Genomic DNA, 24211 nt, shown 5'->3' on the forward strand with positions numbered 1-24211 from the left:
GAATAATCAGAATGAGGATGTTCATGTCAGGTTCACCAAAATGTAAAGCAAAAAAATTGAACCCTAGTTGTTCTCCCCTCCCCAACTCCAAGGAGAGAGAAGGGAGAGTCACTAGGGTTGATGGTTTTCACTTAGGAGAGACTTTACATTCAAAAGATGGGTTGAAACCCACAAGATCCAATCCCATGCAATGCAAGATTATATTCTAAATGAGTTTCAAGAGTTGTGATAGCGAGGATACCCTCTTTTGTAAAGAATGTAGATAGAAAGATTGAACTAGGAATGCATGTACAAGCAAGCAAGATTCACTTATAAATAGAGATAGGGATATGGGATGAAGCTGCGGACCTAGAATTAGAAGTAAAATGTCGAGACGTTGCTGTTCTATGAATTTGAGCGAAAGTTGACAGGACGATGGCACCCGGCGTGCACACGGTCCTCCGAAAAATCCGCGAAACAAAGGGGGATCTGTTCATCTCTGCACAAGGATTCCAGATCTTCAATTACAGCCACGTACCTGCAACCTACACATAGAAAAGAGAGGACGATTGTGGGGTTAGGGATGAGGGGTTTGCCTTTAGGTCAAACCCCGGTTTTGGAATTAACCAAGAAATGAGAATGTTGTAAATGTAAATGTTTGTAATGTAAACAAGTACTGATACCTTGTTGTAAGAATGTTTGTATTCTTACATGCGAAGGTGTAATGTATGTAGTATGTTGTATGTTGTATGTGACCTCCTCTTCAATGGTTGAATCCTTGTCTTGAATGCAACACCTAGCCTTGAATGGAGACTTAGAATGCTCAATTGCTTGAAGGAATGCTTGAATGCTTGAATGTTTGAATATCGCTTCCGTGTCTTGCTCACATATGTTTTCCTTCCTCCTCCTTTGGAAGAGGAAATGCAGTTGATATACTTGTCAATTAGGGCTGATAGACTGATTTTCCCGACCTTAGGCCGACCACGAAACATTATTTCCTGAATTGCAAACTTAAAGACCCGATGCCCAAAAGGGACCGGGCCCAAAATAGGGCCAGGGACGAGGGCGCTAGGCGCTATGGTCCCACCTCCCGGGACAGTAGGGTGCAAGGAGGGATCAGGCCAGGGTGCAGAGAAATGTAGTTTTTGGTGTTATAAACAGGTTTCAGGGTCTCCATTCAGGTTCAACGTTGCGCTGCCATTGTGAAGACCCAAATGCAGTCGAAATTGCAAGTGTCACAATTTTAGGATGCTACGCTTTTGACTTCTTATTGCTCTCCCTATTGTAGATGTATTACATGTGTCAGTTTCATTTTCTATTACTGCATTTTCCTCACTCGACGAAGATAGATCTGACAAATACCTCTTTGGGGGTACCTGTACTCCATGAAATGAGAGAGTTGATTGGTAATGAGAGAGAAATTTTGCAAATGAGGGTAATGTTGATGAAGAAGTCAGCCCTAAAGTTGATTTTGGGATGAAAATTGGAATAAGTCCAATCAGGGCCTCAAGTGTTGTTAACTGTATTAGATTTGCTACTAATGTCGAGGTTTGAAAAACTAAGGAAGTTTGTTTTCCAAGTAATTTAAAAAAAATAAACTATTTCTATAGGGTGTATTGACTAGTTATACTTGTCCATCCATGAGACTGTGCAGGATCCTCGTCAAAGGGGTTCAGGGTCCTGTACAATGTAGACTATGCAAGATCCTCAACTAAATGGTTGACGATGTTTGTAATCAATGACATGTTCCCACCAAGGGTGACAACATCACATAGGGACTATACCTGAAATCAACACCATCAATTGAGCATCATAAGCATTACTACATTTGTAAGTTGATAAAAAATAAATACATATATATCATAAGAATCAAAAGCATCACATGATGTGTCATCATATATGTAATTGATCCTCACAATTAGCATCACATATCATGTGTCATCATAAACATGTAATCCATCACATATGTATCATAAATCACCATCCATCACATAGGTAATAAACAATCCACGTTCTATAAATAAACACAAAGTTCAAAAAATGTCACATGCATCATCATAAACATGTGATCCATCACATATGCATTTTAAATCAACATCCATCACATAGCTAATAAACAATCCAATTTCCATAAATAAACACAGTTTAAAAATTGTCACATAAATAGTCACTCTCCTATCTCCATCTCCATATTAAAAGGTGCATCATGAATTAATTATGTAATGGCATTAGAATTCAAAACATAATGAATTAATTATGTAAAAAAAATTCTATCAAGAAGTCAATATTAAATTGATAATATACTAATCGCATACCTCATACATTTCATTCTTCGTCATCATGAACATCAAGGTCATCATCATCATCATCATCATCATCATCATCATCATCATCATCATCATCATCATCGTCATCGTCATCATCATCGTCATCATCATCATCATCATCAACATCTTTGCCATCATCATCACCATCATCACCATCACCATCACCATCATCATCATCATCATCATCATCATCATCATCATCATCTTCTTCTTCTTCTTCTTCTTCTTCTTCTTCTTCTTCTTCATCGTCATTGAGAAACTATCGATCGTGATCATCATCCGCTTCATCTTCTACTTCTTCGATATCTTCTTCTTCGGTATCTTCTTCTTCCATCACATTATACTTTATCGGCCTTCCTCTTGGATCATGTCTAACAACAAATGACCAACCCGGTTTACGTGGAGCCTCTAAGTAAAATACTTGCTCACATTGGCTTGGAAGAACATAGGGCTCATCCCCAACTGGTTCAAATGACCTTGTATTTAGCATTATAAAACCATTATCACGTTCAATAACAGTTCTATCAGGATCATTTTTATTCAATCGTAGCTTGTACCATTTGACGACGAACAAAACTAATTTGAAGGAATTAAAGTCACACTCAAGTATATCATCCAAAATGCCATAGTATCGATTTTGACTATTGAGCATGAATGTCATTTCTCAATGAAATATTTGTCACCTCAAAGACTATAGTGATGCCAGAATCACAAGTGTTCTTCGTGTCATCGAACTTTTTTATGCGAAATTTATGACCATTGCAGCACATAGCATTGTGGTGTTTGACCTGCGATATGTCAAACAAGTAAAATTTATTGCATTGTGAGTTGATAAACATATGGGTGATTAATAAATTTATACGTACCTATTTATCTCTTAAACCATATGCTAAATCAATTTCCCTTTGCGTAACATTGGAATCTCCATTATGATGTGCTTCTTTAACCAATGAAGCCACACCTTCCCATGTTAATGTGCATCCAGAATGTTGACAACATTCAATCCATACCGTCATCCAATCAAGATTGTTTGCAATATACAAATGTAGTGCATCCCACTCTTGACCAACTGTACAAAAAATAAATAGACGTCTTACAATCAATTTATTTTGAAGATTAAGAATTAATTAACTACAATAACATCTTATAATTACCTCTCACTTTCCTCAATCTACCGTTCCCCGTCAAGTACTCCCCTTTGAATTTGTTAATGGTGTTGGGATCCCAAATGCGATCCATGTGGATCTTTGCTACAAACTTAGGAAGATATTTAGAAATGTACACCATAGTCTGGTATACCATATATCCCTCCACCATAGAACCCTCAGGATGTGCTATTTGTCGAACCAAAGCCTTCAAAAATTTCAAGTGCCTCTCAACCATCCACATTGACCTAGTGTGTACAGGTCCACACAATTCAATCTCCTCAACTTGGTGTATGAGGTAGTGTTCTTGTGCATTGAAAAAAGTTGGAGGTAGACACTTTTGCATTTCACACATTATATGAGGAATTTTTCTCTTCCAATATTTTATATCGTCTTTATGGATTTCTTTACATGACAACCAACTTAAAAGGTATTCAAGACGCAAAAAAATATATTACATAACAAGTAAAACAAATCGCAAATATAATATGTATACAACAAACTAAACAAATATCACTACTTACCTCATTTATTTTCCAAGATCATATATGACTTGCTTGACATTATTGTTGAAGTCATCTGGGAGAGATAGAGGTAGAACGTACTGCAACAATTATAAAATTATCTTTTCATTTTTTTGCAACATAATGAAAAGTACACATACGTGCAGTACTTAAATACATACTAAAAACACAAGAACATGAATTACCTTAATGAAGGTATGCCAATCATGTGTTTTCATCCCTGGCCCAAATTCACTTTTCTTTGATATGAGATTGTTTATGTTCGCAGCAAATCCTATGGGAAATCAAATTTTTTGTATGACTTCTTTTATAGCATTGCTTTGCTGGTCCGTTAATAACCAAGGAGGCTCACTTATATTAATCTAGTCTCCATGGCTATTTGATTGAATTATATTTATCATTGCATGATTGGAATCCTGAATGTCAGTACATATTTTGATAATTTTTTCTTTGTCATGCCTTCCATCCAATAGTTTCCATACTGTCTCTGTTATATTCTTTCCAATATGCATACTATCAAACAAATGAACAATTTGTAACTACTCGTAGTAGGGAAACCTACTAAATTGTTGGGGGTAACTTTTTAGTCCCTTAGGAAGGTGGTCATTTATGCCTTCACGACCTTCATGATCATTAATCAAATCATCAATAAACAAAACAAAATAAAAAAGATGTTTTATGACAAACCAATAGATGGAATGACATTACCTTGATGATTAATTCTATTATATTCCAACTTCCACAAGTGAGGTGTCATTCTTCATGGCTTTGATGTATTCTCTTATTTCCCATTGAAAAGATGTTTTTCAATATTTCAATACTTATGATTTTTATGGAGAAAGTGCCTATACTCATCAAACACCTGCTTTCCTAAACTTTTTGAATGATGAGATTTCATCTTTGAACCACAAACAGGACATGCAAATTTTCCCTTTGTTTGAAGATCTACAAGATAATGTATAATTGGATTAAATATGATAATTTTTTGAATTATAATGTTCATGCACAACTTAAACACTATAACATCCCACAAAAATGTGTTAGCCCCGGGGCATCGTGTATTGTCCATAGAAGCATCGCATGGAATTGAACTTGTCTTTGTCCTATTGGTCTAGAGACATCATACACAGTGACACCATTCCATAACTCCAGCAACTCATCGATAAGAGGCTCAATATATACATTCATATCTTTAACTTGGTACTTACCTAATCGAATGAACAAAAACATTACATAATTATTATGACCATTTTATTGCAATATTTATAATTGAATTTAGACGACTATATTTAAATGATAAAATACCTGGAAAAATCATTGCCAACATTATGTGTTCCCTCTTTATTGACATCCATGGAGGAATGTTATTGTTGATAACAAAAACAGACCACACTGAGTAAACAGATCTCATATCTCCAAATTGATTGACACTGTCCGCTGCCAATGAAAGCCTGAGATTACGAGGTTCTTCTTTAAAGTGTGGCAACTTTTCCTCTATGTCCATAAATGATGAACCATCCATAGGCATTTGAATAATGTCATCTCGACTTCTATTGCGTGCATGGTAATCCATAAATTGTTCCAAGCTAGTGCACTTGAATAATCGTCGCATACGTAAAATAATGGGAATATAGCGAAGAACCTTGCGAGGAACCCTTTTTGTTATTTGATCTATTCGATATCTACTGATATGACATTCAGGGCATTCAGTTCAAAATTCATGTTGTTTGTGATATATAATATGATCATTGGGACAAGCATCTATTGCTTGATACTCCATTCCAATATCTTTCATAATGGCAGATAATTCTTGGTATGAGTGAGGTAGAATATTTGATGGTGGTAACAAAAACTCACCTATCAATCTACAACAAAAAAATATAATTTGTTATAATAAAGAATATTAATGGTACAACATGATTCATAATTTATTATGACATATATGACATACCTTAACATACGTGACATTGTTATGCTGGGTAAACCATTCATAATCTTCAAGTTCACCAACAACAATATAGTGGAGAGAAGAGTTGCTTGTGAGCCTTCGTAAAGGGCCTCAGATGCCTTCTCAAGTAGAGGGACATCGTGAAAAACATCAAAGTCATCTTCATCATCATGATCAGTTGTGCGATTACTAAATGAGTCATGGATCAATGTATTTGTACCATCATCTTCAATTGTGTTTTCTAGCTCATGATCGTCATCTTCCATGGGATCATTATCTTCAGCTTCGATATTCACACCTCCATGTTCATCCACTTCAGAAACAATATTCTCAGGGTTGTGTTGATCCATACCATGTGCTCTGAGGTGCTCGACCTATATAAAATTGATAAACATAAATAAACCATGATCATGATCTCATCATCATGTGATTTATTATGTATATAAATTGTCAAAACGATATAATGAAAAAATTACCAATGGATGATAATCATGTCCACCTTCAATGTGACCATGCAGCCTACAATGTTTCTTTGTTGTTTTGATTAGAAGTCTTCTAGTCTTTAACCCCTTACAATTTTTTCATGGACGATAACATTTTCCATCACCTTTTCTTTTCAAGTTAGACCACAATCTAGCAATTGTCTCCTTATTTTGTTGTTCGTTGATATTGTCTCACATGGTCTTTATTCAATATCTCTAGTGAAACCCCAGTGATCTTTTGTTGGAGTAGAATCTGTTATATTCTAGAAAGAGTCTTGTCCTTTGTTGATGGGATATTCATCTACCTCAAGAAATAACTGTTCTTTTCTCCAACAAGAAGTGGAACTAAATGAAGATCTAGCACCATGAAATGAATCCTCAAAAGGATTACTATAGTTAGTTTTGGTAGATAATGATCTGGGTAAATACTAATGTGGCTTTAGGAAACATTATGTACTAGCTTAGCATACTCTAACAACTTTGGTGCGACATGATACATCCAATTAAGTCTCCATGGGTATCTCTATTATGTTTATGGATTGAGATTCAATGTACTCTTTTTATACATAGATTTTACTTTCAACTGAGGAGTTTTGTATGTACTTACTTGTCTTTCGATTGTATCCCTATTTCAAGAATTTCTTCTATCAACAAATCATTTGTTGTAAGTTGTACAAGTGGAAGCTTGAACATGCCTTCCATGCTAGCCTTGTTGATACGTTCAACACCATCTTGTGCAACAAATCTTTAGAACTCCACTATTTCATTGAAGAGTGAGTAGTAGGGACAATCTAGGACACTTACAGAGGTTTTGCAAGAGAGATAAATAGACCTAAATATTATGGCTTAATAATGATCAATAGGTAAACAAATAAGAAACTCTCAATATCAAAATGACTTTCTCAATTGTCTTTACTAGAAATGGATAGATCTGCTAATAATGGCTTTATGACTATATGTCAACTTTAGACTCAATCCAAGAAGAGCTAGAACTAATATGCGATATCTAGATTTATGATCTCTATAATATAACAATCCCATAATTATGTTTCCATGCATCTATACCACAACACAAACATCATGCTAGTGTTCGGCCATAACAATTGATATCCTAATTATAGAATGTGAAATATGCACATAACTATGAATAAAGATTAATAAAAACAAAGAAAGATGCTTATTGCAAACATAAATGACTAATGGACAAGAATTGAATTCATTGTAGATAGTTTTGAATATCAAATTCACTTATTTGTGTGCATTTAGTAACTCATGTACTTGTGGCCAACCATTTATCTCTTTCATAAATTAGACACTTATTAATAACATTAAATGGCTGAGTAATTATTTTTTAGTTGAAATTGAAAATAAAATATTTTATTTTAGGACAACTCACACTATTCCCTATCATATTTTAGACTCTCAGTTTTGTTAGTAGTGGTTTGATGTCTTTGGAGCTGATCATTGCATTTCTTTAGTTACATTTGCCAACGTACTCCCAACCTGTGCCAGAATGGGAGCTTTGGATCAGGGTATGGACATCCATCAAAGCATAAAAGATAGAGGAATTTTGTCAGATGTAGTTGTAATTGCTCTGTTAGCATGTATGCAAAATGTGGAAGCATAGACAAGGCATAGGAACTATTTGATGGATTGCCTAAAAGAAATGTGGTTTCCTAGACTGCAATGATTGCCGGATATACACAAAATGGATTTGTTGAGAAGGCTTTAGAAACTTTCAAGCAAATGCAATCGATAGGTGTAAAGCCAAATTCCATGACCATTGCTACTATCCTCCCTACCTATGCCAAAATAGGAGATTTGGAATAGGGTATGGACATTCATCGAAGCATAAAGGATAGAGGAATTTTGTCAGATGTTGTAGTTGCAACTACCCTGGTAGACATGTATGCAAAATGTGGAAGCATAGACAAGGCATGTGAATTGTTTGATAGAATGCCCAAAAGAAATGTTGTCTCGTGGACTGCAACGATTGCTGGATATGCACAAAATGGATTTGTCGAAAAGGCTTTAGACACTTTCAAGCAAATGAAATTGGAAGGCATAAAGCAAAATTCCACAACCTTTGCCAGCATCCTACCTGCCTATGCAAAAATGGGAGCTTTGGAATAGGGCATGGACATCCATCAAAGCATAACGGATAGAGGAATTTTGTTAGGTGTTGTACTTGCAAATTCCCTTCTTGACATGAATACAAAATGTGGAAACATGGACAAGGCTTGTGAATTGTTTGATACGATGCCATAAAGAGATGTGATCTCATGTGAACAATCAACATGTGCATATATGGGAGGAAGGGATTGCTGCTACAAAATTGAATGCTCACTCCTCAATCATAGTTCTATGGTTTTACGAGATTAAACTAGGGCAATTAACCACCACATGTATATTTTTTGAAACATGAAATTAAAAAATAGGGTAATTTGAATCTACCTCCTGTGCGGGATTGCAAGCAATGCCACAAATGACTTCGATGCGGGTTTGATGTTCTTGGGGGTTGAAGTCGCCACGGAAGCCTACGTGGGATTGCAATGCACAAATGAATTCCCCTCTTCTTTTTTTTAAGTAATGACCATTATCATCGGAATTACAATGAACTCGAGCACTTTTTTGAAAAAAATAAAATTCTCATTGCTAATACCTTCTTCGTCGAAACCAAATGGGAAATTGCCATCGGAATTACGATGAATGCGGGCATTTTTTCAAAAAAAAATCAAATTTGGCCACAATATACCTTCTCCGTCGAAAACCTCAGTCAGAAATCTAGTCCAAATGTATTAGTGGAGATATGTCCAAACATTCCACAAGCATAGCATCTTTTGTTCTGAAAGTTAATTATTACTACTCTACACATATTTGGCTTGTGTCGAAAGTTATTGCATATGAAACATTGACCAGTAAAGGTAGGAACATTATTCATATTTTTCGTCATATTATTATTGTTCATCATTCTATTATTTATCCTACTTTTGCATTGACTTTCCATATGACCAAGCTTATTGTAAGTAAAACATCTACCTTTGATTTTTTTAGCATTAAGTTGTCTTACTAGAGAATTCTTGCTCTTCTTCTGATTAGGTTTTGCATTTCCTTGTCCAGATCCAGAGGATTCACCTTTCTCAAATCCTAAACCTTGCATGTCCTTTCCATGTTTCTAACTACCTAGCATCTCATCAAGCCTTGCTGAACTAGCTTTGAGTTTGTCTTTATACTCATTAGTAGTGGCAAGTTCATCCCTCAAGGTAGTAATTTCTCTTTCAAGTTCTTGACCATTATTCCTTGATTGTGTCAACTCAAGCTTTAATTGATCATTCTCATAGGTAAGCCTTAAGCATTAATCAACTCTTTGCTTTAATGATTGTGTCAAAATCTCTTCATTCTTCTTCTAGTCCTCAATCTCCTTAGTCAACCTCATCACAATGGATTACATCTCATTCTTGAAGGAAACATTTTCTCTGTCAAGCTTGTCAACTTCATTAGCTTTGTCCTCATATTCCATGATCTTATATTCTTTCTCCTTCAACTTGTCCATCAATTCCTTCCTCTTCTCTCTACAAACACTTCTTGATCCTTCAATTCGCTAATGAATTCATCAGTAACATTCAGGTTCTTCTTTAGGGTACAGATCTCATTTCTAGTTGCATCAAGATCCTCAAGTGCCACATTGAGTTGTCTCTAAAAACTAGAATCCATTGAATCAATCTCTTGGATCTTCCTCAAGCATTTAAGCTTCCTTAGAGGAACTAGGCTATGATACGAATTGTTCGAATCAGGGATCACTAAGAGGGGTGGGTGAATCAGTGATCTATTAGAATTCAAATCTAGAAACTTAATCTTTATCCACTTGTTAGCAATGCACAACAGAAAGGAACATAAAAAGGCAACAAATAAACAACATATTCACAACATCAAAATTTTTACAAGGAAACCTGGAAAGGGAAAAACCATGGTGGGGATGGAGCCTACACTATTTATATACTATGGCCAGGAGTACATAAATATTATATAGATGGGGAATGTACTTGCATTCGGGCTCACTGATCAATTATAATTGTCCAGAAGGCTACAACTTTCAGGGAAGTCTCAATGACTTACAATTTGATTATAATGAGGAAATACAATGAAATGAACTCTCAAGTAGCATCTGATAATGCAAGAATGAGTTCTGGTTAAGCACTAAATCTCCAGCTATCTCACTCTGCTAAATACTCTATTTCAGTCTCAGTCTGGTACCGGATTGTCTGTGAATCAAATGCGCATGAAAAAATGCTCTCAATCATACCAAAACATATCACCTCAATAGTATTACATCAATAACTCACCAGATCAATCTTATATATCTGATTTTAACATAAAAGTAATCTCCTTCAAGTCAGCTTCAGGAAATGTAACGTGTAGTCAAATGTTAGCTTCAATCTCGAACAAAACAAAGCACCGGACCAAGAGATTATAATCACATGCTTTCTTAGGATCTTCCCCTCTAAGATCACAAAATCAATCACTAAAAACACCGCAATCAACGGTAGTCATTCCAGCCCAAAATAATACTAAGATGCCCTATTTTACCGGTTAGCTATCTACCAATTAACAACAACTTCTAGATACGATGAATCACAATCGCTAAATCAAATCACCAAGAAGAGATGCCATCAATGACAACCCTATACCAATAAGCAACTACCCAAAGTCATCGAATGAGTGTCAAATGCCAACAATCTCCCCCTTTGGCATTGATGGAAACATCTGTAAAAAATGACTAAGTGTAGAAACTCGTGAAGCCTATACATTAGATGAAATAATTCTAAGGCTCTTCCTTAGATCAACAATCCAAAAATATGCATCACCAAACTATACACTTCATACACAATCAATCTATACATTTCTCACCTCATCTCTCCCCCTTTGACAATAATGCCAAAGATAGGGTGTGCGACAAAATCGCCTGTACATATATACACACACCAAATGATCAAATCTATACATGATTCAGTATATTTTCATATGCCATCTTAAGGAACCCAAGATATGTGTCCCATCATGCCCACAACTTCTCCAAAATTGAAACAAAACCATTCAAAACATAAAAATGAAATTCTATAGCCGCAATCTCAGTTGGTGTCTCCTGAGACATGTTTTGAATGCAGTCCATCTTATGATACACTAAGGTGTCTAACCGAGGACCAATTAGGTTCAAGAGTTCACCTGTCTGCCTAACCATTCTTTCCTTCTCTTTCTCAAAATTCCTAATATGCTCCATAATAGTCAAAATTTGGCCTTCAATACTATCAGTTAAGTTAGTTGTAGTATCACAAGCTTAAGAAATTTGAGCTAACTATCCTTCGCAATTATCTATTTGCTTGTCTATTTCAGTAGTAAAATTTGTCAAAACTAGACGAGACATAAATTTTACCACCATCCATTAGGGCCTCATTAATTAGTTTTAGTTCCTTTTCAAGATGGGCCTTATCACTATTGATCATTTACAAAAAATTTTGAACTTTAGCATCTTTAAATTTCTCGATAGCTTGCCTAGCTAATGCCTTGGTCAAAGTATCAAACTGATTGGATATATGATCTATTAAGTTCTGAAGCTTACAGGATGAACTAGAATTAGCATCAAGTTATAGTTTCAGTACCACCTATTCCAAAACTTTAATTGATTTCTCAATAAGTATCTCGTCTTTTGATTCTGATTGTGCTAACTCCTGACTGGCCTGCACTTGGAGAGCAACAAAAACATTCATCCTTTCTATCGGAGACATCTGATTGAATGGTTTGTCAAAACTGATATTAAATTGTGGAAATCTCCCTTGGCTTTGAATTTTGGATGTGTTAATTGCCATAAGAATCAGAGTTTCCATTGCCTTACTCTTTCCTTTATCTAGTTTTACTTATTCTTCCTCTACCTTTTTCTCAAATTCAACCTGTCCGGATTTGTCTTCTTTGGGTGTCTCATGTGCATCAGTGTCACCACTTAGTACACCAACCTCTATCTCAACTGATTTATCATTCACCTCAATATGCTTGACTTCAACAAAATCCAAAACTTGTTGCTCTGCAACATACTGAGTGTCGTCCTCCTTATTTACATCACTTACCAGAGGATTGCACTGGTTTCTCTCCTTATTTCTTCAACTCTACCAACTATCAAGTTGTTGACTCTGTGCTTTCTCTTGAATTCCTTTTTATTCGCTAACAAAATTAATCTGTCAATTTCCTCCATAGTGATACTGGTGCACTGATTTACCAATTCACTCTCCTTTATTTCTCTATCCATTTGGATACCATATTTTCTCCTAGCATTAATTAAACTGTACAAATCTTTTGGAAGATATTTTTCTAATTCAATCAATGCTTTACAAAATACATCCATGCACAAAATTACAGCTTCTTCAGTCTTCCTTTTATCCTTATTATCCATGTTCTCATAATATACAAAAATGTTCTTCAAATTTTCATCTTTAATAATTTCATCAATTAATTCTCGAGTAGACAAAGGTGTAATAATGTGATACTTGTTTGGGAGGTCTCCATCTTACCAGATTCTATTGCCTCATACAAGTCAAATTTTGTCTTCTTTTCTTGCTTAGGCTTGCTTGGCAGTATAGGATCAGACCTTTCTTTCTTCTCCTCCTGCCCTTTCCTCTCAGTACCAGATTGGGGTTTCTGGATAACCCTAGCAAACTCTCCTTTTTTCTCTAGCCTTAGGAATGTTCGTATCTTACTCAATTTTAGATTGCATGGGAGAAAATACCACATACTCTCTTTGGAGTTTTTGTTTCTTCCTTAGAAAACCTTTCCCCTTTGTAGATGAACTTGAGGGTTCTGATTCAGCAGGAGGTGTCTTCATCAGAGCGGGAGAAGATCTTGTCACTTTCACCTTGACTAGAACAGGTGCAGTCTTTTGTTTCCTTGCTTTTTCAATTGCATCCCTATCTTCTCTTGCAACTTTGACCTTTTCATGAGGGTGACCTTCCTTAACAAGGATGTCCTCTACTATTTTGGCAACTTTTCTTTTCCTTGCCAGTTTGGTGAACTTGGTGTGTAATTCCATTGATTTTTCTTGGCAAGTTTCAAACCTTCCTTCTTTAGCATCCACCAGAGCATTAAGAAGGTGTTGAGCATAAGCATCCAAAATCCTTGCATCAAACTTGTAGCCTATAGGCACTATCCATACTGTCTAGGGTTGAACCACCTCTGAGACATTCATCTTTGTTTACAATGAAGAAGATACTCCCCTCATATTTCTTCACAATTTCCTTAGGAATTCTGACTCTCTATTTCATCTTCTGAAAAGTTTTGAAGAATGCCTACAATGCAACATTCTGATTGTCCTTGTTACCAATTTTTTCAAGCCCATGTTTTATCTATTGGGCCACTAGTCTATCAAAATCCCACTGCACTATGTCAATTTCGAGGATTTGATTGATGAAGTAAAGTGCCAGATAGATAACCAGGGAACCAAAGTTGAAGACATGCTTCTTATCTTGCTTAATTTTATTCAAATTTATTTTTAGTTCCTCTAATAGAACACCACACAAATCATAATGAGCATATTCTTTGACCATCTGGTAGGCTGCATGGATGGCAGTGTCTTATACAAAATTTAGTCAGTTAGATTGGTACTCTTTGTAACCAATTACCATCGCAGCAAAATTAACATCGTCTTCCTTGATTGTACTGATCTTCATTGAGCGTCCATCAAAATCTACACCGATTAACTTGTTGACATTAGGGTTTGTTACTTTATGTAACCTTGGCTTGTCACCGGTTTCATTCAAACAAGTTACCACCCTAATCGATTCTGAAGTGATTTTGTAGGGTTGGCCAAGCCATATAAATTCAACATGAATTTATCTCAATACATACCTCACCCATTCATTTTCATCGAATGATGGAAATTTCACAAATTGAGTTAAACCTTTCCTCTGTAACTGCACAAATTCCGGCTTGGGGTTTTTGATTTCATCAATGATGTCATTGGTATATAGGTTCTAAATGTCTTCATTATCAGTTTCCTCAATCTCAAAATGAATATAGGCTCGTATATCATCTATATGCAATACTCTATACGGAATGGAAGAGAATGCTGGACAACCGGGTCAACCTCCATAGATTTGTAGGGGTGCTTCTTGAACTTAGGACAGGGTCTATCCTTGATCTCAACAACTAGTGGAGTAGTGATGGAGGATGAGGATACCATTTCAAATTTTCAAAAAACCAAACTCAGAAATGGTTTTAAAAAATTACCTCAACTGACTACTAGGTGCCCTAGATCATTCACCGGATCGCTTTTATCTCATTGATCGCCTAGAAACCTTGATTGCTTTGGTTCTGCAACTCAAAAACACTATTCAGATAGTGAATAATGACTCTCATATTTTACCTTTTAAATTTGCAAACCATAATTTTACTTTGAAATAATTGCGCCTTAGGTATCCAACCAGATGCTCTGTTCAACTACTAGAGCCAAAATCAACCATCTGAATCCCAGTTATCAACTAAAATTCGATTCCTGCCATCTGTAATCCATAGACTACATATCTCATCAAGGGGTACTACAAGATTTGTATGAGTTTGCCTCCCCCTCAGGCTAAAAGCATGAGTTATCAAATGAATATTATGCACCAGATTCAGGTACAGATCCATTATCTACCTTAGATTCATCCTTATTTACCCACATCTTATTCTAATCTCTGATCTCATCTACCTTTGTCTTTTTCTTTTCATCTGATTTGTTCTTGTCTACCGAAGCACTTTTTTTGCTTCTACAGTGCTGTGCAATGTGACTAGTTTTGTTGCATACTCCGCAAACAATACTATTCTGCATAGGTTTGAAGTTCATCTGATTTTGTCTTGTCATGCACTGATTAGAGATATATCCAAATATTTCACAAGCAGAGCACATTTTGTTTGAAAGTTAATCATTACTGCTCTACATATTATTCATATTGTTCATCATTCTATTATTTATCCTACTTCTGCATTGACTTGCCATATGATCAAACTTATTGCAAGTAAAATATCTACCATTGATTTATTTGAGCATTAGGTTGTCTTACCAGAGGATTATTGCTCTTCTTCTGATTAGGTTTTGCATTTCCTTTTATAGATCCGAAGGATTCACCTTTCTCAAATCCTAAACCTCACATGTCATTTCCATGTCTTTGTCTTTCTAGCCTCTCATGAAGCCTTGTTGAGCTAGCTTTGAATTTTTCTTTGTACTCATTAGAAGTGAAAATTTAATCCCTCAAGGTAGCAATTTGTCTTTCAAGTTCTTGACCATTATTCCTTGATTGTGTTAACTCAAGATTTGACTAGTCATTCTCATAGGTAAGCCTGAAGCATTCATCAAATTTTTCCTATAATGATTGTGTTAGATTCTCTTCATTCTTCTTCCGGTCCTCAATCTCCTTAGCCAACCTCATCACAATGGATTGCATCTTATTCTTCAAGGCTGCATTTTTTCTCGCAAGCTTGTCAACTTCAGTAGCTTTGTCCTGATATTCCATGATCTAATATTCTTTCTCCTTCAACTTATCCATCAATTCCTTTCTCTTCTGTCTATAGACACTTGCTTGATCATTCAATTCACTAATGAATTCATCAGCAACATTCAAGTTCTTCTTCAGGGTATAGATCTCATTTCTAGTTGCATCAAGATCCTCAAGTGCCACATTGAGCTATCTCTGAAAACCGGAATCCATTGAATCAATCTCCCACATCTTCCTCAAGTGGTTAAGCTTCCTAAGAGGAATTAGGCTCTAATACCAATTGTCAGAATCAGGGATCACTAATAGGGGTGGGTCAATTAGTGATTTATTGGAATTAAAATCCACAAACTTATTCTTTATCCACTGGTTAGCAATGCACAACAAAAAGGAACATAAACAAGAAACAAATAAACCACATATCCACAACACCGAATTTTTTACATGAAAAACTAGAAAGGGAAAAACCATAGTGGGGTTGAAACCAACAATATTCATATACTATTTCCAAGAGTACATAAATATTACATAGATGGGGAATGCACTTGCATTTAGGCACACTGCCTTGAGCTCACTACTCAATTACAATTGCCCAGAAGGTTACAACCTTTAGCGAAGTCTCACTAGCTAACAATTTGATTACAATGAGAAAATATAATGAAATGAACTCCCAAGTAGCATCTAATATTACAAGAACGAGTTTTGGTTAAGCACTAAATCTCTTATTGTCTTCACTTTGCTAAATACTATGTTTGGTCTCTATCCGCAACCGGATTGTCTGTGAATTAAATACGCAAATAAAACTGCCCTCAATTGCACCAAAACAGATCACCTCAATATTATTATATCGTAAAAAAATCGGTAGATCAATCTTATATATCCAAACTTAACATAAAAATAATCTCCTTCAAGTCGGCTTCAGGAAGTGTAACATGTAGTCACATGTTGGCTTCAATCTCAAACAAAACATAGCACTATACCAAAAGATTATAATCACATGTTTCCTAAGGATCTTCCCATTCACCTAGATAACAAAATCAATCACCAAAAAAACCGCAATCAATGTTAGTCATTCTAGACCAAAATAATACTGAGATGCCTTGTTTTACCAGTTAACATTTTATCGGTTAACTCCAGCTTCCAGATACGATGAATCACGATCACCGGATCAAATCACCAAGAAGAGTTGCCATCAATGACAACCCTAGACCAATAAGAAACTATTGAAAGTCACTAGATGAATGTCAATTTCTAGCAATGCCCCGATCAAGTTGAAGTCATGAAGCTACTGTAGAAAGGAAATATAAAGCACCATGTGTTAGTATGGCATGGTTTTTAGCAACTCTACAACTCATTACTCTCCAAAAGGCATGCTAGCATGCCTCGTGTTAGCACCATGCAAATTTTAAAAGAAGAAGAGAAGAGAGTGCTTCAAAAGCCCTGCTAGTGTCCAATGTGTTGACAAAGAGAAAGCTCGAGCATGTTTTCAGCTCAGAGATACGTTAAAAGAATGCCTTTATTTCTTTCAAAGACTGAAGGCTGCAGGAGGCACTGCATGGTGAAACAAGAGAGCGTGAAAGAGACACAAGTATTTGCATGCGAGATCAAGAGGTTGCAACTTAAAAAGGTTATTTAGAGGTGGCATCCATGTTGCGTGCATGGAAAAAACATAATGATGTAGCGATCATCAAGGCCGCGATAGGTAAGACAACCTCCATGATGGTGGTGGACATATGATGGGTATGTGAAAAACTATTCAGTTACTATCACTATTTCAGATCAAATAGGTTTTCTCTATATAATCCTAAGGGTGCATTATAAAAAGGGGGGTTTCCAACTTTTTACAGATTTTGAAGAAGAAGAACACTTAGAAAATAGCCATGAATTCAGTTCAGATCTCAGCATTGTAACTCAGTCAATCAACAAGATCTAAAAACAAATCAGTTTGTGCCCAGTTTGCCTCTATTATATGTTTATATCTATTTTATGGATGAATTTGCAGCTCTGTGTCATTTGAAATGAATGTGGATATTAATTGTTATGGTTTTCAGCTTTTACAATCTCATCATAGATGCACGGGTTGTTGAATTATGTTTTTTTACTCTTTCAATCATTTATAATAATTTATGATTTGGAGTTATCCTATGCCATTTGGAAAGCAAAATTCATAAAAAATGATGGTTCTAGCGAGATAATAGGAACATCCCCTATGATCCTTAGCAGGTTCTTCTCATGGAAAGATTTGGATATTTTGCGCTATGTCTATGTCACTTTGTGCATTATGTTCTCTTTCCACCAATGAAGAGTATGTGGCGTTTCGTGCTCAATTTTTTGGGGTCGCATGTTTCTGTTATTTATAAAAATGATTTAAAGTGTTGTAAAAGATTTGGAACATTGCCTTAGGTTAGACTTACTTATGTTTATTTCATCCTTCCCATTTCATCTCCTTTGAAATTTGAAGAGCCATCTTCTAAACTCCTGGAGGTTTTTCCTATGAGGCACAATTTATCTCGCACTCATAGAACTTCCCATAAGGTTGTTGTCCTGAAAGAAATTTTAGGAATCAATAGTTTTTCTAGCATGCCTGGTGGGACCAATTTTCATGAGCTTTACATCACTCACTAGAGATTTGGTGCATTCTTCAACGTTTTCAGCCTTAAGGAGGTATTCTGCAGGTACCTAGAGACTCTGAAGTTTGAATAATTTGGATGATTCTGTTGGTATGTACCCATTTCTCTATTTTGAGCAGACCTTTTGCTCTTGTTTAGAACATCATATGCAAACCTTTTTCTTTTCTTATGCTTTAGTATGGAAGGATATTATGAACAATGTATGTTTCGACCTCCTTTCCATGAAAAATACAAGTATTTCAACTACCTATCAACAATATTAAGTTGGATATGCTTCCATTTTTGCTTCATATTCCCCTGCTACAACAAGTTATGAGCAATTTCCTAGGGCTTGCCTCTCGCCCACCCCTACACAAATTTTTTGGCAGCCTACATACGCTTACCAACACCAACACCCGAGATGAATAATTAATAATATTCGAGATGAATAATTAATTACGCCAACACCCCCCTTAAGTGCAACTTAGGGGAATGCACTTAAGTCTACAATGCAACGAAGCAATGCAAGATGGGTCCCGACTACTAGGCCATGTTAGGTACCCATGTACAAATGCAAATGCACACAAACCAATGGAATCTCTCATAAAGCGGGGAAAGAGAGAAAAACCCAATGCGATAAAACCCTCCCCCAAAAAGAGATGAAAAATATATACAAGTAATTCTCAAAGAAGTATGAGAAGGACAAAACTCTATGTGAGGAAAAATTCCCCCCATATGAGAGAAGAATAGAAAGAATAGAGACTAGGTAGCCCCCCCTCAATGTAGAATCTGCACCAATGGTGGAAGCTTGAAGATGTATGAAGAAATTGCTCCATGAATGTCGAACAAAATTCCTCCCCTTAGGAAGAAAAAAAACCAAAGGTGTATCCATGAAGTCTCCCCAATCATGAAGGGAAGATGTAGGAAAAAACTCATGATGAATGGAATCTCTAAAAACTGCTCAACTATCCCAATCCCGATGATGAAAGAGACCCCATCCTGAGGTGGTGAACTGCTCCACACTACTGAAAAAGGTACTCCAAGATGTACTGAAGATGAATTTAGAACAATATCCAAAGAATCACATGTCTCCTCTAAATATAAAGAGACTTCCTCAAACTATTGTACAAAAGTATCAACAATCATGTCAACCTCAAAAGAATGATCATGTAGATAATGCACAAGAGGGTTAGAGTGTTCCCTCACAACAATCGAAGAAAGATCATCTTCATCAAAGAGAAGATGAATTCCATCAACGATGTCTCCCAAATCTGCAATGTAGGTCAAGTACTCATTCCAATCAACTAAAGTTGGAAGATAAGGAATATCTTGTTGCACTGAATCACAAGAAGGTAAAATTGTCACACTAGATGCATCATCAAGTGTGATAGGTGGTGTGATATCAATAGGAGGAGATGAAATGCAAGGCTCGAGAATGGGGTCACATGTGATAATCCCTAAGTTTAAGTACCCAAAGTTCTCTTCAAAATCTGAATCATCAAGTGCAGAATCAACCTCATCAATAGGACCAAAATGCGAAAAGGAGTACAACTGAGATGCATGATCAACCATCTAAGTCATAGTGATAGCTCTAGTCTCCAAGTCTCTAATGATAACTGAATCGGGTGTTAACTCCACAACTTTTCGTGTTACCCCATGTGTGATTTTATAGATGGAAAGAAGATTGTTTGTCAAGTGGGGTACACACAACACATCATTGAAGGAGTTATCCCCAATGGCAAAAGATCCTTTCCCAATCACATCCATGTATGTATGATTTCCCATAAAAAATTGTGGCATGTGGCAAGGCTCAAATGAAGAGAACATAGATTGTGAAGATTCCATATGATGAAAAGCCCCTGAATCTAGAAGCCATCAACCCTGAATCATGACTTGTAGTATCACAAAGTGCTTGTCCCTTTCCTTTATCCATCCCAAAACAGTGATCGTTTCCTTTATCCTTTTCTTTGGAAGCCAAAGTAGACATTCTAGAAGGTAGGTTGATATTGTTCTTGTGATAATTTACCAAGATCTAGAGGCAATGGAAATTACAAATAAGAGAGACAAAATATATGATAGGAATAAACTGTATTCTATCAAGATGCAAAATATGATCAACTGGATCATTACAAAATGTCCAATGAATGCTCGTACAAACAATGTAGATGAGCTTTCTTATATAGGCAAGGCTAGGGATATGTGAGCACACAAACATGGCATGTGGCTCAATAAGAAACAAGGGTAGGTAGGAAATAGGTGTGGGTAGGTCAGAGAAATAATATAATAATCCACATGATGTGGAATGTAACAATAAGATAAGATCAACACCATAAAAGGTGGAAATTCTCCTATACACACTATCCCAATGCGGCACAAACACCCAAGTGTCTCATACCCAAACTACTATTAAATGCATGTGCCTAAGTAAACTTAAGTATAGTGTAATAATATCCATGATGAATAATTATTTACACCAGCACACCCCCTTAAGTGCAACTTAGTGGAATGCACTAAAGTCTACAATGCAACTAAGAAATGCAAGATGGGTCCCGACTACGGAGCCATGTTAGGTACCCATGAATAAATACAAATGCAATCTCCAATAAACGGAGAAAGAGAGAAAAACCCAATGGGAAAAAACCCTCCCCCAAAAGAGAGATGATGAAAGCACACAATGCTCTCAATGACGCATGAGAAGAACAAAAATATGTCACCCCCCCATAAGAGAGAAGAAGAGACCATGAATCCCTCCCTCAATGTTGAATCTCCGGCAAGGATGGTCCAAGATGTTGACCAGAATACCTCCCCATAAGGAAGAATGAGAGCCTATGCTGCACCAATAATGTCAAAGTGTGACAAAACCAGGTACCATGTCAATGACGATGAATCACTCACTGTAACAAAAAAGAAGATTAGGCATGGATAAAACCTGCTTTGAGCATCATCTGGATACTCGTAAATGACATAAATACTGGTACAATCTAAGTCTCACGGGAGCCATGTACAAATGTGTACAATCTAAGTCTCAACTGGAGCCATGCACCAAGTCTCACAAGATATTCCTAATCTACATGTACAAGAGTATTGCATCAAATAGTCAACAAAAACAAGATACAAAGAAGTGTTGCACTTTATGATAGTGTGAGTACAATATTGCTCATGCAAGAGCATACAACATTATAGTGCAAATCTGGAAACATGAAAATGATACCACCAAGAAGCCCTGTAGAATGCTGCAGAAAAAGACGTCTCTGATTGGGATGTGGCCAAGAGATATAAAGGAGAAAATCAACCCCCCCCCCACGTTGGCTGCCGGTTGGAAGCACTGCAAGACATGTATGAAGTGACAAGAAAAAAAGTGTTCCCAATTTTTCTTATTCCATGATATTTGTGTTTTTAAAAGATTTGAAAAACCCATTAAAAACAATTATTATGCATGTACCCATAAAAAAAACTTTATTAAAAATAAAGACAAAAATAAAAAGGCAATTTTTTTTTTGAAAATGAAAAAAAACTAATAATAATTCATTAAAGAAAAAAAAACTTCATAAATTTTTTTTTTTTTTTAATTATTAAAATACTCATTTTAAAGAAATTAAGAAAAGCTGAATTTTTTTTATTTATTAAATTTTTTTTTAAAAAACTTCCAAAAGAAAAATAAAAAAATATAGGTCCTCCCCCACATGGGGAGGGGCCTGTAGGTACACTGCGGGGCCGCAGTGCCTGCGGTTACCCATAGTGACTGCGAGGCCGCAGTACTGCGGTGACCGCAGGCTACGTCATCTGCAGTACTGTGGTGACCTCTGCCAGGACAAGTCACCACCCTCCACCTTCAAACGACTCTAGATTTAGCCTCGGATGTTAGATCTGGACGAAATAAAAGGAAATTCTTAATTGCTCGAACCTTCTCAATCCAATGGTGACCTCAGATCTGACCCATCAATCCCCATAATAACCTGCAATAGAAAGCTCCAAAATGCACAACCCCAAATTTCTCTCAATTAGCAAACCAATGACACTCTAACAGCTCTGATACCATGTGAGAATTTGCCAAGATCTAGAGGCAATGGAAAGCACAAATAAGAGAGACAAAATGTATGATAGGAATAAATTGTATTCTATCAAGATGCAAAATATGATCAACTGGATCATTACAAGATGTTCAATGAATGCCTGTACAAACAATGTAGATGAGCCTACTTATATAGGCTTGAGGCTAGGGATATGTGAGGAAACAAAAATGATATGTGGCTCAATAAGAAACAAGGGTAGGTAGGAAATAGGTGTGGGTAGATAGGAGAAACAATATAATATTCAACATGAGGTGGAATGTAACAACAAAATAAGATCAACACCATAAAAGGTGGAAATTATCCTATACACACTATCCCAATGTGGCACAAACACCCAAGTGTCTCATACCCAAACTACTATTAAATGCATCTACCTAAGTAAACTTAAGTATAGTGTAATAATATCCATGGTGAATAAATATTTACACCAACAATTCTTCTCAAGAAGATGCTTCAACTCATCAATATCCTTCTTGTAACAATGATATTCATCATGTCCTGACTTTTTACAATATGCACAAAAAATATTGTCCTTATATTTCCTCTTAGGTGAGAATGTTGAATCACCTTATTGTGGAGAGGAGGATTGTGCTCCATCTTGTTGTGATTTAGACTTAGGTTGCTTTTGGTTCTTTCCTTTTCCTTCATTGCTTTGATTCCCTTGAGTAGCCACCAAAGCTTGTGACTTTGAAGGTTGGAAAATCCCTATCTTGGTCAACTTAGATTTCTCAAGTATAAATATCTCCATGAATGCATCAAATCAGGGAGAAATGTATGAATAACCTTGAGCTAGTGATGGGATTCACTTAGTTTGCTCAACACTTCACCTAGTTGGTGTTGCTCAATTCCACCAACTCTCTAGGCCTAATTGCATTCTAGACCTCCAAGTCCTTCTCAATCTATTTGTGGGCTTTCTTCTTAACCATTCCAAGGTGTTTTCTTCAAGCATTTTAGCTAGGAACCCTACCAAGTTACAATGCTTCCCATGGGCTCATTATGGTTGTCTTGGCTTCACCTTGTCAAATTGGCCTCCTACTATTGTGAGTTGATGCAGAGGTGTGGACGTTGCTACTAACATGTTTTTAATGCCTTTTGGGTCCATCTCAAGTTTGCAATCTTTTCCCTCCTTACCAATTTCACCATTTTGCCTAGAAAAGGGCTACAAGGAATTAGCCCTATTAGGCCTCCAAAATCCAGTTTTCTAGGGCTTGGAGGAAAACGGTCCAAAAGACCCCCTAGAAAGTTTGGATTTTCTTCAAAGATACACCTAACCTCAAGTGATTTTTTGGGTTTTGGATCCTTACTCCACCGTACAATATGCTAACCCGAAAAATAGGGTTTTGAAGGGTTTCTAGGCCTTCTAACCGTTAGTGACTTGTCAAGTTGGTGTTTGGGCATTAAATGATTTTGTCAAGGCTTATCCTTGCATTGGAAACTCTGTCCCAACTTCATGGACTCCTCCAAAATATTAGATGGTGGTTTGGCATTCACCCCTGCACTTTGCACATCAATTTCACCCTATTTCCTCTAGCCTGGTTGCTCCTGAACTTGCCTAGAACAAGGTGACAGTCATATTGAAAATAATCTCCAACACTTGTCCTTGAATATGTAC

Source organism: Cryptomeria japonica, chromosome 7 (genome assembly GCF_030272615.1).
Source record: "Cryptomeria japonica chromosome 7, Sugi_1.0, whole genome shotgun sequence".
NCBI classification, from domain to species: Eukaryota; Viridiplantae; Streptophyta; class Pinopsida; order Cupressales; family Cupressaceae; genus Cryptomeria; species Cryptomeria japonica.